Raw genomic sequence first — 15044 nt, forward strand, 5'->3', positions numbered from 1 at the left:
TATGCACAAGTGCTTTGTTTTGTCTGTTTTAAATCTCATTCCAATCAACTTTATTGGATGACCTCTGGTCCTAACATTGTGAGAGAGGAAGAAACATGCTATCATGATTTTATGCACCTCAATCATGTGCCCACTTCAGTCACTATTTTTCCAAGTTAAGCATCCCAAATTGCTTGCCTCTACTGTTTCTTTGTTTTTGCAGCTCTACAATATGGTTTTACAAATATGGCAACTAAAATTATTCACAGAGTTTTGGATACAGATATACCATAGACTTGTATATACAGTGATGGGTCTTGCAATGTTTGCAGTTTCATTTTTCTTCTCATACCTGATTATCACTAGTATGCAATTTTCTTTCATTTTGACTGACATATATATTGAGTCAGCACCTTTATTTAGTTACCCTTTGTGATCCCAAGCTCAAAACCCATCACTGTATATATGAAGTTGGAGAAGGGATTATGATAGTGTGAATCACTTTATATTTACTTAAATTTAACTGCATTTGGTTGACTCTTCACACAGTTTAAAGAGATTCTTCTGGAGTTCTTCACAGTCACTTTTGGTTTTGACCACAATCACTTTTGGCTTTTAATGAAATGAGAACTGCCAGATGTACAAGCTGGATTCAGAAGGGGCAAAGGAATTACATTGATAACATCTGATGGATAATGGAAAAAAACCAAGGAATTTTAAAAATTTCTATAATCTTTATTGATTATAGTATGACTTTTGACTGTGCAGACCACAACTAATTGTGAATACTCCTTAAAACAGGAATGTGCTAGTTGACTTCATCTACATATTGGAGATATTGGTTTAAGGCCAAGAAACAATAGTTAGAATAGTATTTAGAATTAAGCAAATAATGTTTCAAGATTGTGTACTGTTACGTTACCTATTTAAATCAAAATGCATCCAAAGCATATCATGAGGAATAGGGGACTGAAGAAATAAGAATTAAATAGGAATTAAAATTGCTGGAAGTAACATAAAAAAACTCAGATACCCATGATGATAGTGAAGTGTACATACTTCTTCACACTAATTGTGTCTACAGATAATCACCCAGTGACCTTCTTTAAGTGACCTGCCTCCTCCTGGTGAAGGAGGAAATTGAAGTCCACCTGAAGGAATGTGCTGAGGAATTTGTGGATTTTCTGGAAGACAAAATCATTTGATTCCATTGGATGATCTTGTGATTGCTGGTCTAATAGAAGCCCTGAGGCAGGCTCCGGGAACAGTTTGACCCTGTTGCTCCCAAGGAAGTGGACAGGATCCTAGGGAGTATGTATGCAAGCACCTATGTTTTAGACCCATGTCCCTCCTGGCTTGTGAAAGCTCCCCTGGAGGTGGGTGGACTCTGGCAGTGATTAATGCTTCCCTACAGAAGGGGCACTGCCCCAGCACTTTAAGGCGGCTGTGGTCCACCCTCTTCTTAAGAAGCCTTTGCTGGACTCTCCCAGTTGGACAATTTTCTACCTGTCTCCAATCTGCCCTTTTTGGGAAAGGTTGTTGAGAAGGTGGTTGTCCGGCAGTTCCAGAGATTTCTGGATGAAACAAATTATCTCAAACCCTACCAGTCAGAATTCAGGCCTGGTTTTGGGACAGAAATGGCATTGGTCACACTCTTGGATGATCTCTGGTAGGAGCAGGATGGGGGTAGGTAGTTCAGCCATCCTTGCTCGACCTCTTGGTGGCTTTCAATACCATCGACCATGGAATTATCCTGGAACGACTTCAGGAGATGGGAGTAGGAGACCTTGTGCTATTCTGGTTCACTTCCTTCCTCTGCAGCTGCTCTCAGTCAGGGCTGATAGGAGGGGAGCTCCAGCCCTCGCCCACTGCTTTATGGGGTTCCACAGGGCTCGGTGCTCTCTCCACTCCTGTTCAACATTTATATGAAGCCACTGGGTGAGATCATCCGCCACCATGGACTGAGGTATCGCCAATATGCTGATGGTATTCAGCTATATGTCTCAGCCCATGGTGAGTTAAGTGATGCCGTGTCCTCCCTCTCGCAGTGATTGGAGGCTGAGAGGGTTGGATGGGGAGCAATGGGTTGAAACTAAACCCTGGCAAGACTGATTGGCTCTGGGTTTGGGGTTCGTTGGCTAAGGGAGAATTGCCATCTTTGGTCCTGGATGGGGTGGCACTACCACAAACAGACCCTGTGCATAATCTGGGGGTTCTCCTGGACTCACTATTTCTGATTGAAAAGCAGGTGACGGTCGTGGCCAGAAAGGCCTTTGTGCAACTGCGGGTTGTTACGCCTGTTCCTGGATCAACAATACCTACTCACAGTCACTCATGCCTTAGTCCCTTCCCGTGTTGACTATTGTAATGTGCTCTACATGAGGACGTCCTTGAAGAGCATCTGGAGGCTCAAGTTGGTGCAAAATGCAGCGGCCTGCATGATTTTGTGCAGACCCCGGTATGCATATGTATCCTGCAGGAGCTGCATTGGCTGCTGATTTGCTTCCGGGTGCAATTCAAGGTGCTGGTTGTCACCTTTAAAGCCCTTTATGGCTTGGGACCAGGCTATCTGAGGGACCATCTCTTGCTGGTCACATCTACCTGGCCCACCAGAACAGGGAGGCAGAGAATGTTGTGGGATCTGTTCTTGAGGGAGGTTCACTGGTGGTCCCAGAAGAAGGGCCTTCTCCGTCGTGGCTCCCTCCCTCTGGAACATCATTCCCCCAGATATTCGACTGGCCTCCCCCGCTCTGATTCTCTTCTGGAAGGCATTGAAAACCTGGTTCTGCCAGCAGGCCTGGGGAACCCAGAGCAGGATAGAGTCCATTAAATGGCTCGTGTAATCTGCTGTCGCTGGGGAGGGAAGGTGGGGGGGGGGGGCGGTGATTTAACTATATTAATTTATTTGATTTTAAGAGTTTTATTGTTTTAAATTGTGGTTTTATATGTTGTAAGCCGCCTTGAGTTGCCATGGCAAATAGGCGAACAATACAAATCTAATAAATAAATAAATAAAAATAAATAAATAAATATCACCGGCATACTCTCAAAATAAGGGCAAAACCTTTTAGGTTTATGTAGCCATCTCTGACTGTCTTAGTATCACCATCAGAATAAATGGATTGCATCACATAAATTCACCAGTCAGAAGAGCATGAGGATCATGTGAAAAAATAAGGAATTCCTCTTCCACTCTCCAATATCCTTTGGAGGGAAGTTGAACATTGCCATTCTGTCAACTCTTCTAATGGTGCAGAAGCAAATCTCTAAAATTATGAGACTTCCTGAAAATAAGGAAGAAATCTATTTATGATTTCTCTGGTTTGGAAATTTGCTTCTACCAGTAGGTAAGCATAAGCAAATACACCCTGGGAAATAGGGACAGTTCGATTTCAATTCAGAGATATTCAGCTTCAACTTGTACTTAGTTATTTCTTAAAATATTGTAACAATAAGCCAAAGGAAGAAAGCTGTCCACAACTTTTGAAGTTGCTGAGGTTCAGTAATACTGATCTAGGTGGCTTGGAATAAAGCCAGAAATTAGGGCAGAGAGTAAACTAGCCCTTGGCTGACAACTGTGGTCAAGAAACAGAATGGGCTGGTCCAGCAATTGTTGAAATTTAATATCACCAAGAGTATGTATTTATTTTTTTGCCTTTCTCACGCTTTGGCAGTGAGAAATGCACAAAAATGGCAGCAATAAGCTGTAAAACATAGCAATTTTGTGTTTCTTTAAAAAAAAAACTTTTACTTCTCTCCCAATGGGAAAAAGAGTTATATTCAAGTATATGATGTATGATGCAAACCCACTGCCTTTGCATAATCATCCCATCATCTATAGCCTATGGCATCTCCCCAAATACCTTCAGTTACCAAAAAAAAAGAAAAAAAGTGACCACCCTTGTTTCTGTTCCTCCTTTGGAGCATTAGGCACATCTGGAACTCCTCCTGATGCCAAACTTTTCAGACTAAAAGTCCTCAAAAATGTTGGTGGCTGTAAGAGAGATTAATGCCAGATCTGATATGACTGGATAAGCACTGGATGGGAGGAAAATGGATAACAATCCTTTGCTGCTAGTATTGAAACATATAGATTTAATGCTGATAGTTATGATATTTAATGCTTATTTGTTGTTGTTGTTTTTATATTTTTAAAATCACTTAAGGGATTAAGGGAACATGAAAAATTAAAAAGCAATAGGCATCTATGAATAACATTTATTAATAATTATTATTATTCCCCCCCCAAAAAACTTAATGATAATTCATAAAAATCATAATGAAAAAGGTAAATAAATGAAAGCAGAGTTTTAAATCAAAGTAACAAAATATGTCCTCATTTCTGTAATCTTCAAGTGGCCAGCAAAAATAAGTACATACTACTGATGATATTAAAGCTTAACACTATAAGAGTTTTATTTGGAAGGGTGGGAAACCCAGAAGATTTTTCAGAATGCTTTCATAACTTTTTTTTTTTAAAAAAAATAAACAGTTGGTTTAAATTTTCAACTCGCCTTGATTTCAAAGGGACAACTTCAAAACATATGCAAAAAATAAAAAACTAAATAAAACTCAATAAATTATTTCATTGCTTTGGTATTAGATTTCAAAGAGAGAGAAGAGAACACACAAGAATATTAGAGTGGACTATATTGGATCTTTGGGAATTGCTGTCAGATATTGATGAAAACAGCAAGACTGCAGAAGATCAGATAAAAGGAAGAAATGATTAGATTTGGAAGAACAATGTGAAAACTGTAGCCAACAGAGATTTCAAATGTAAGCAAATTTCAATCTACCAAAGAACAAACTTGGATAGAGTCCCATATAGCCCAGTATATTTACAGTCAAGCAGCATATGTAAAAATTTTATAACACATTTCCCTTCCTTTTTGAAAGTTATAAAACAACATTTTAAATGACTTTAATGGCCGCACACAACCATTACTATTTGTCTATAGGCTTATGGGTGGAATGCTTAAAACATTAAGTGCCAGTTTCTGTTGGTGTCCTAACTTTCTCCATCCTTTGTTGAAAGAAACCCAAACAACTGTATATACAAAAAATATACTTCTCTGCTCATTTTGTTATAGGAAATGAGAATTAGATAGCTCCGGACAAATATTAAACTGAAACCAGTAGGACTAAAGTATTTTAAAAGTGTGGGTAGCAAAACAAGAGAGGAATTAAAAAAAATGAATGGATTCTGAATGTCTGGATTGCATTAAAAAGTATGTGACCAGTATGAAATATGTTAATATAGTTAGATTACAGAGACAAAAGGGATGATAATTGTTTTGCAAAGAAAAAATACTGTGTAAATAAAGAATAAAGTAAGTTGAGTGCAAGTTATGAAAGAAGGTAGCTATGCCATATAAAGGTATTGAGGTGACTTGGTCATATACAGGAAATGACAAAATTGTGAAATGAATAAAGGAAGAAAATGGATTGAAAGAAAAAGAAAAACTGAAAATGTTGTGTTTGGATGGAACTGATAAGAAGTTTATTAGACATGAAATGTTTAAGAGCAAAAGGCAATGTGTGAAATCAAGGTATAGTTATGATAGAAAGAACAATGACTTTTACCAACAGGAAAGTATGGAGGGGGATAGTGAAGCAGGGGTGGGTTTCTACCAGTCCGCACCTATTTGCTAGAACCAGTTGTTAACATTCTAAGCAGTTAGGAGAACCAGTTTTTAGAAGAAATTACTGGCCTAATCCTGTAAGGAAGGCAGGAAGGAAACATTCTGGTGTTGCTTACAGAAACTGCCTCTCCGTTAACCCTTATTACATTCTTGGCAGGACTAGACTTCCTGTCTCAGAAACTTCTCTGGAGTTTTTTTTCCCCTCCTTTGCTGGTACTTTGCTTGTGTGGAGCGACCACTCAAAGTTACAATGGCACTGAAAAAAGTGACTTATGACCCTTTTTCACACTTACGACTGTTGCAGCATCCCCACAGTCATGAGAGGCCAGGCGAAGAGATGCGTACCTCGATGTGAGTGATATTGAGTTGGCCAATAACATGACCACCAAGCCACATCCACCAACTAAGTCACACCCACAGAACCGGTTGTTAAAAAATTTGAATCCCACCCTTGTAGTGAAGGCTTTAGAAATTAGATTTATTTAGATTTCCTTGCCTTTTCTCCTGCCTCCAATCGATTTTGCTTCCCCATTCTTACATTTTTATACTCAGAATTCTCTGCAGATGCAGGCTTACATTACTGTACATTGTGTATTTGTACGATGCACTAGATGAACTGTGGAAAAGAGGCAATAAAAACAAATCCTGCCTATTTTGTTATAACTGCCCAAGTCAGTTGATTATTGGCACCATGGGTGATCACCCGAAACTTGTAAATGAAAAATATAACTTCACCTAAATAAAATGAGTACATTTGTTTAAGTAGTCTGTACATAAAAAAGGTAGCAAGGCCTTCAAGTGGAACTCAGTTCCTACATGTGCGCATACATGTACTCATTGGAAACTGAATGTAATTGTTCTCTCTGAAGATCTTCTTTTCTTCGGTTGGGCCCACCTGCCCACCTGGGCTCTAGACTGTCCTTTATTTTTTCCTTTAGTTGCTTTGCGCAGCACAGCTGAGTGCATGGTGATTGGTTGCAGAAGAAGTTGTTTTACAAGTACTGGACACTGTGCATATGCACACATGCACTCACCGAACTGGTTGTTATGCCGATAGGATCCCACCCTTGGCTAACATGAATGTAGAAGTAGTCTACACAACCTTAAAACAGATATCTTTCTGGGTCTTCCTCCTTGTGTTGGTTTTGCTCCGATGTACCTGGAACTGGGGACTTGATCAGTCGAATGTATGGCATGGATTAACACCTTTAAATGGTGGTTTCGGGTGCTCTTTCTGGCAGTTCCTGGTAGCTACCTCTCCCTGGCATTTGCTGACTCTCATATTTCTCGTTGGGAGAGGGAGCTGATGAAGAAATTACACCTGCTAGGTTTTACGGGGATGCCCTGGGAGATTATGGCCTTAAGGACGTCCAATTTCGGGTAGTCCAACGGCTTGTGGACATTGACTTGCAATATCTACAAGCCAGAGCTAACAAAACTTGCTCCCCTCTGATCTTCAGCCAATTTAATAATTACGGACTGAGGATGGCTTCCTATTTTTACACTCTAACCATTCCCAAGTTTTCTCCCTAGCTTGCTTTAATGTTCTGCCCTCAGCACTACTGGATGGGCGATTTAAGAGGCTCCTGATTAATGAGCGGCTATGCCCCTGTGACAGAGCTGAGGTTGAAACTGTGGAGCATGTCCTTTTATATTGCCCTATGTATAATGCAGGCAGATCTAAGTTACTGTCTCTCCTTGAAACAGACCCTTCTAGACCCAATGTTAGTAATTTGTCCCTATATTGTCTAGGGAATGGCTCCTCATATATCACTTCTTTGGTTTCCTTTTTTTTTTTTTTTTTTTAAGAGCTGTAACCATCAGAGGAGAATGCTGTAATTCCTCTTAGTCAAGTTTTTGGTTCATGATTAATTTTCCCATGTTCTTCTTTTGTTGTACTTGTGTTTTGGTCTGTGACCGCAAATAAAGTATTAGTATCAGTATTAAAACAAATAACTGTTTTCTGGCAATAGTACAGGAAAACACGCAGTTGCTTTAGGAAGTTGAAGACAGGAGTTATGGTCATGCCTCTCAATGCTCATAATCCCCATAATCCCCAAGTAAACTACATCCCATGCCTTTGCATTTAGTATAGTTGTTACATTTTTTTCAGTTGACTTTTTTATCCCCTACCTTTGATTTAGAATGTTCTTTCTATTTTATACAGCTAACCCACACAGATTTGTAGCTCCTGCAAATTTAACACATATTTCTGCTACCTTTTCATTCAAATTATTAATAAAATGTGTTGAAGAGTATCAGGTCCAGGACCAAATGGCTGGCATCCTTCTTGATACCTCAATAAAATCTACTCAGTTTCAAACTACTCACCTTCCAAGAATCTGGAGTTCCCATAAATCTGCCATGGACAATTTAAAATACACTGTAGTGTATTTTGGGATATGATCTGTGAACATAAAATCAGACACAAATCTCTTGGGACTCACTATTTTAGATCTCTAAGGTCTCACTATTTTCCTGAATCAACATCTGCCTTCCACCATGCTGCAGAAAAGACCATTATGCAACAGAAGAAAACCAGGGGGTGCAAAAACTATGTTTCAAACAAGATTATAATTAATAATCATAGCACTGCTAGTAATTGAAAAGTTTGTTTTACTGTTTTATTCTATTTTGGCCCAAACCCTATGATTTACAAAAGGAATGTATGTATTATGATATTCATGAAGCAGTAAGGTAATCAAAAACTATCAAATGGTCTGTCAGGGCCTCCTCTTTTTAAATTACAATTTGTATTATTTCATTTATCTAGCTTTGTTATTCACAGAACAGAATTCTGGATTTCTGCTCCCAAGTCCTGCTCTCCTGGCAACATACAATACTATAGATACTTCATGAGGCTGTGAAGATTACTTGGTGACATCATTTAGTTCAGCCTATATTGGCCAGATTCCTGGATAAAACAGACTACATGAAACACTTTATGCCCATATTTTTTAAAAAGTCGTGTCTGGCCTTTAATTTGTTCCAAGGGTCCAATTCAAAGGATATGATTTGATCTGTACTGTCAAAACTGGTCAACAACCAAAATAAAGCACTTTCTTACTACTGCTTGCACTCATAGGACCCACTTTGGCTTAAAATATTCATCAGGGGTTCCTACATTCCTAACCTATGTGGGTAAAGATAAAGCTTCCTTCATAGGCATGGGCCAGTTATGGAATCTTCTTCCCAGAGTCATTGGCAAGATGCCGAATTTAATAGCTTTTAAGCAGCACGTGAAGACAGTTTTATTCTCTGAAGCTTTTAGTGGATAATATTTCAATACTGTCTTATTGTTTGTTTATGATGGCTGATTAGTTTATGGTTACTTTATTTTACTGCTGGGGGAGTGTTACATGCTCAACTGTCTTAAGCTATTGTTGTTAGCTCCTTTAGAATGTTATACTTCAATGTAAATATATAAAATAAACAGAAATAAATGCTCATTACTTTCCTATCCACAAACAGAGGAGCTATGAGCTAAATTCTAATGACTTGTTTATTTCTTAAAATCAGGACCCTTAGATCAGATTACCAGAATACATTTTGAATGTATAAACTCTGTATTTATATAAATTCTTTTAACAGTTGAGGCCTTTTGTTAGGTAACCCTGAGAATACATTTTTGATGAAGAATGTCAGAAGTGTTTTGCTGGATAGGGAAAAAGATAAGCTTCTGGGGAGTTCTAAAGTTTCACAAAAAATTGTAAATTTTGGGTCAAACTGAATGGTGGATCAGGTACCAACATTCTACAGCAAGCCAAAATGTTAAGGTCAAATCTATGGAACAAAGAAGTTTGTAACATGCTGCTTAACCAATCTTTATATTGCTTCCCAGACAAAGGATATTAGAAATGGAGACGTTCAAAACCACAAATTTCCACTCAGATAACTTTCATGAACAATGGAGTACTTAAGAATATGTTTTGGCAAGACTCAGTATAAGGACTTTGTAGAATCTCTTTTTTAAAAAATGTTTCAGTTTGTTATGGATAATAAATGAAAATGCCTTTAATTAGTTGCAAAATGTGAAGACTGTTTCATTTGTGCATGGAAAGATGAATGGCAAAGCTTCTTGTATTTCTTGGAAAAGAGCAAAGTGGTGATCCCCATTCAGAGACCGCTGAATATTTTTAAGACTCCTTGTGTGAGAAAGTGGGTGGGGTATGTATGTTTTGAAATTCTGGTTTATTTGACAGCTGCACAAATTTCTAATTCTTCCATTTTTGCAGCATTTTTTTTTTGCAAAATTTCTACACTCAAAACAAAATCTTTTAATTCCTAGATTACAGAGGGTTGCTCTGGTAACTATTGATAAGTGGTTCAAGATTTGGGAATTATCTTTCCCTGTACTTCACTCGGTGAAAGATGGAATTTAAATGCATTGAGTTAATAACAATAACTGTGAAAAACTTATACATAGTTTGCTTCTTTGACTATATTTTTCTGCACATGCATCATTTTTACCAAAAAGCCACCTCTTGAGATTGTTAAGCATATCCCATTTCATTGCATGGGGAAACTCAATGGTGCAGACTTTTGTAAAGTTTAATTTCTATTGGAATATGGTCATTGGGCACATATTAGCATTTTATAATACTTCTATTTATTTATTCATGCCATAACTCCTCTAGACAGTAGCAATATCTTCAGCAAATTGCACTAATGCCAAAATGACAATAGTCCTTAATGCTACCATTATATTCTTGTTTCTCATTGTCTTTCAAAAATATGTAAGTCATAATTTTTTCTTGGTGATGTCATCACACACATTTCATTGTCTCTTCCCCATGTTTCCCCCTTCCCCATATAATACAGCTGGAATTTCAATTGGAATTGTGGATTCTCAAGAAAGAAGCAATGGGAAATACCAACACTTTATCAAGCAGCAGCAATTACCGATGATTGTGTAAACCTTATCAACTGCTTGGTTTAGCTCAGTAAGAAAACAGTCACCTTTCACCTGGAAAGTTGAATGTCAGAAAGCTCTAATATAATCATTATGGACTCCCAGCATCTTAAATTTAAAAAAATGCACTAATAAAACTCATGATTGAATGATAAAATGATGAGGAATCCATTTCTATATCCTTGCTATTGCTTTATTTGCATAGTTATCACAGGCCTTGGAATTCAAGGTGCAAATTTTACATGCTGTGATTGCACAGTTCTGCAGAATAATTGAAGCTCAGATTCTCAGATGAAATCAGATGAAGATTTAGATGTTAAGTTGCAAGAAAATAATAGCATATTTTTCTTTGGGCAAAAGATGGCTTTTGGGTTTTACTTTTTAGGTGAAATTAGACCACTACTGTGTTTAACTTTCCATTGGCTGTTTATATATTGTGGTTCTAACCAAAGAAAATTGTGTAAACTAAATCTTTGCAAATTTCATTTTAGTCTTGTTTTTATAGGATTCACATGGATAACTATTTTACTGCCACAGATCTCCTCATGAGTAAAGCTTATTCAATGACAAAGTCCTACTTGCAAAGAGGTTTTTTTTTTTCCCAATGGCCTATTCTTCGGTAGCTGAGGTTTGACTTAAATTGGACTCTTGTTTCTTGGCTGTTTCCACATCCATTCTCTGGGATGATACGTAATTTGAGCCTAGAATTCTAGATTGTTTCCATTTAAACTATGCTGTATATAGTTGAAGGGAATGGAAGATATGAAGCCTCTTGTCAACTTCAGAAATCTATTATTATTATTATTATTATTATTATTATTATTATTATTATTATTATTATTATTATTATTATTATTATTATTGCCTGATATTAATTGCATAGTAATGCTTCCCTGGGTGTTAATTGCTTGCAAGGAGCTAGTATGGTCTTTTTGTTTCCTATCTAGCTTTTTTTATTGTTACGTTTGAATGCGGTGGAAATGTTATTTATCTCGATATGTTTGTTGATGTTTGATTTGTCTCAATGCCAAGCTTCCAGATCCTTTAGAATTTTTGGATTTAGCTTGGTTTAGGATGCTCCCAAATGTCTACATGTTAATTTAAGGAATTTTCTATCTTCTGACTATTAATTGGTGTTCATGTAAACACTTTGCTAGTTTTCTGCTTTGCTTTTCTACATAGTGGCTATTACAGTCCTTACATTGTATGCTGTAGATCAGGGGTGTCAAACTCATGGCATCACAGCAGTGTCACATGACATATTGTGACTTTTTTCCCTTCACTAAACCAGGTGGGGGCAGGGCCAGCATGTGACGCATCTGGCCCACAGGCTGCAAGTTTGATGTCCCTGCTATAGATGACTCCTGTTTTGTGAGTGACACAAATTTCTGTGAGAGTAATGACAGCTTTACTTGTGGAAGGAGATATGTTGATTGTGCATGTTTTACTTTGAGGAAGGAAATAAGCTGGTGGAATGACCCATATGATAGTTAAAAAGTATCTAAATCCCCACAGTGCTTGTGGATTTTTAAGTGTTTGAATGGACATTCAAAAAAGAATAGGTGAGGGGAGTAATTATCTATCTCTAATGTGAATTAGTGCACAGCAATGGGCTTCAAATGTGTTCTGAATACATTTTAGTGTGCATGTTAATGTGATACAAAATGTTCCAACAGGGTCTTTTGGTTGCACAATTGTTTTTAAATCCAGGCATTTTTTGTGCATCAAAGAACAGCAAGAGGCCTTATACAACACTATTTTAAAGAAAATTTGCATATGACAAGAAGGAAAGATAATGTCTTTCCAAGCTCAAACTAATTCTACTGATGCACAAGCAAGTCAGAGAAATAATGGTGATAGTTTATATGAACAGATTTATGACAGCATGGAAGATGCATTTACTACAGTTTCATGAATACACTGCTATGATCCAGCCTCATTTAAGTTCAAAAAATAAATTTAAAGACATTTTTACTTATCTCTTGGGAATGATTTGGAGCAATTGTTACATAATGTCTGTTCCATGTAGTCAAAACAAATGAGACTCTAAATTCATATTCATTCTCAGATTAAAGAGGAATTAATGTAAAGTGGAGCAGAACAGATAGGTGTGCATCTTATAGTTTGTCTACTAGATATCCCAGAAGTAAGATAAGTTTCTATTCGGAAAGCCTTAGCATATGCACTAAAGTAATGGCCTTTTGAAAGTAATGACTCGTGTAAAAGATGGACAGTAATCCTGGGGACAATCATAATTCAATGCATTCTCCTAATGTGATTAGTTCTCTCTATGCTTGCATATGCATACAACTGAGTTGGTAGCTAATATGAATCTTTTTCAGCCACTAATGGTACTACTGAAACAAAGCATAGTGAAGCTAGAATGACGTATTACTGTAGCTAAAGTGGCTTATATGTCAAACCTCCTCCTAGAAAAGGTAGACAGCATCTCACTATCTCATCATACTTAACTAGTTTAACTAGATGAAACCTGCCTGGAATTTTCATGTGGGTAAGCAACTTGGTTTTATTTGAAAAGGATACATTTTGTTTATAAGCTATTGACTTTCAAATGATTTCTCAGTCATGCAAGACAGGCAACTTTAGTACCTTTTGGCAGTCACTCATTAGCTACAAACAAAACAAGGATAGTTATTGATCGGGTCCACCTAACATAGGATGGGATGGGACAGGTTGTTTTTGGTTCTGTGACTTGTGTGAACCCATTAGTAAGATTAATTAATGGTTTAGTGTATTGTGCAAACTCAGGAAATTGGTTTCATTCAATAAAAATATAGCCACTGTCACTAATGTGTGATAAGTGCATGTCAGTGGTAGAAATGGGAGATTGAAAACCTGGAGCAAATTAAGAAAGCAGTGAGGGGAAAAAACTCTCACTCATGAAAGGCACCCAATATTCTGTTTGATAGAAGAATGTTAAAGTAAAGACCTTTTTTTAAAATGGTCTTCAGGCTCTGCCCTTTGTAAAGACACTAGAACATCAAACCCCAAAAACTTTAACTTTAGACTGTCTACTATTGAACTCACCTCTTTCCTAAGAGGTCTATAGGGGGCGTGCATAAGCGCACCAAAGTGCCTACCGTCCCTGTCCTATTGTTTCTTTTTTTACTTATTCGTATCCATTTCATGTATTCATAACCATGTTTATACTTATCCCTGTTATCTAATAATCGCTTGACAAAATAAAATAAATAAAATAAAGATAAATAAATCATTCTCTAGACAGCATGGTAGCAGAAGGATTTTTCTCTCCTTTTCTCTATGACCCTGGTATTTACAGGGAGATAGATGAAGGAAGCACTATTTTCATAGCTTTGAATTTCTACTTTTTGCTGTGTTCACATCAAAGTTTATGTCATTTAACTTTGCTTTTGAGAAGTAATTTCCTGTTTTATTGTTTTTAAGAAATGTAAAAAGTATGTCATAGAAGTTTAGAAACTAGCTGTTTTGTTCTTTCAAGGATGAATTAGAGGGCATGCCATGTTATTTCAATAACTTTCAATGGTGTTTCAGAACACATATATTAAGGTAGTGAGCCAAAATCTGTTTTCAGTAATATATGAACATTTCTGCTAACTTCAATGTGGAGCTGCTTATACATAGAATGAAGAGAACAACTTGGCAGTGTTCTTTCCACTGAGTATATGCAAACATACAAGAGTGTTATCCATTGTCACACAGCTGGAAGTCAGACTTAGCCTTTCCCACAAGCACTAGAAGTATTACAATTAGGAAATTCATGATGTTATGCCTTTGCTTCAAAATCCCCTGGGCTGAAATTTTATATCCGCAGATTCGAGCCAGAATGTGTTTGTACATGCAAAAGTCTAAAAACATTGATGTACTATAGAAAAAGTATCATTACTTTGCCAATGATAGCAGTATGTTGAGTGTCATTATGAAAAGTTGGATTCAAATTGAAGAGAGGTTAAGCTATCAGTTTTTGAATCGAGAAATTGATAACTGTGGAACACCATCTGAGAAAGGGTTGGAGGCAAGAAATGCTAAGTCTCTTGGCATCTAGCCTGCCTATACATGTATAACTTACCATTTCCATTTAGTCCCTAAAGCATCCCCAAATATGAAGACCTGAAAATATTTGGACCCTTTTTGTGTTTTGGTGATTTGGGAAGGATTTGAAGAGGAAGGGTAGATGTCTTGAGGTTTATTAAGATTTAAGAGATCCAGTCATTGAACTATTTCACACTTGCAATGATCTGAAATCAGGGCAAATTTTCCCATTTGGGGAAAAGGATTTAAGAGGTAGTAAATTTTAAGGCCCTTATTTTACCAATTGACCCTTTCAAAATCTTCTGGTGATGCACAGAAGATTATTATCCAGCTACATTACAGTAGAGTCTTCAGGCAGGTTAAATGTAAATTGCCATAGGGCAATTTACAGAATGGTTGTATATCCTTTGTTTAGACTCTAAACATACATTGGTTTTGAAATGGAAATCACATAATGCTTTGGCATCCTAAAAGCT

Source organism: Notechis scutatus, chromosome 1 (genome assembly GCF_049901735.1).
Source record: "Notechis scutatus isolate UNSWTSFEM ecotype Mainland chromosome 1, rNotScu1.2, whole genome shotgun sequence".
Taxonomy (NCBI): domain Eukaryota; kingdom Metazoa; phylum Chordata; class Lepidosauria; order Squamata; family Elapidae; genus Notechis; species Notechis scutatus.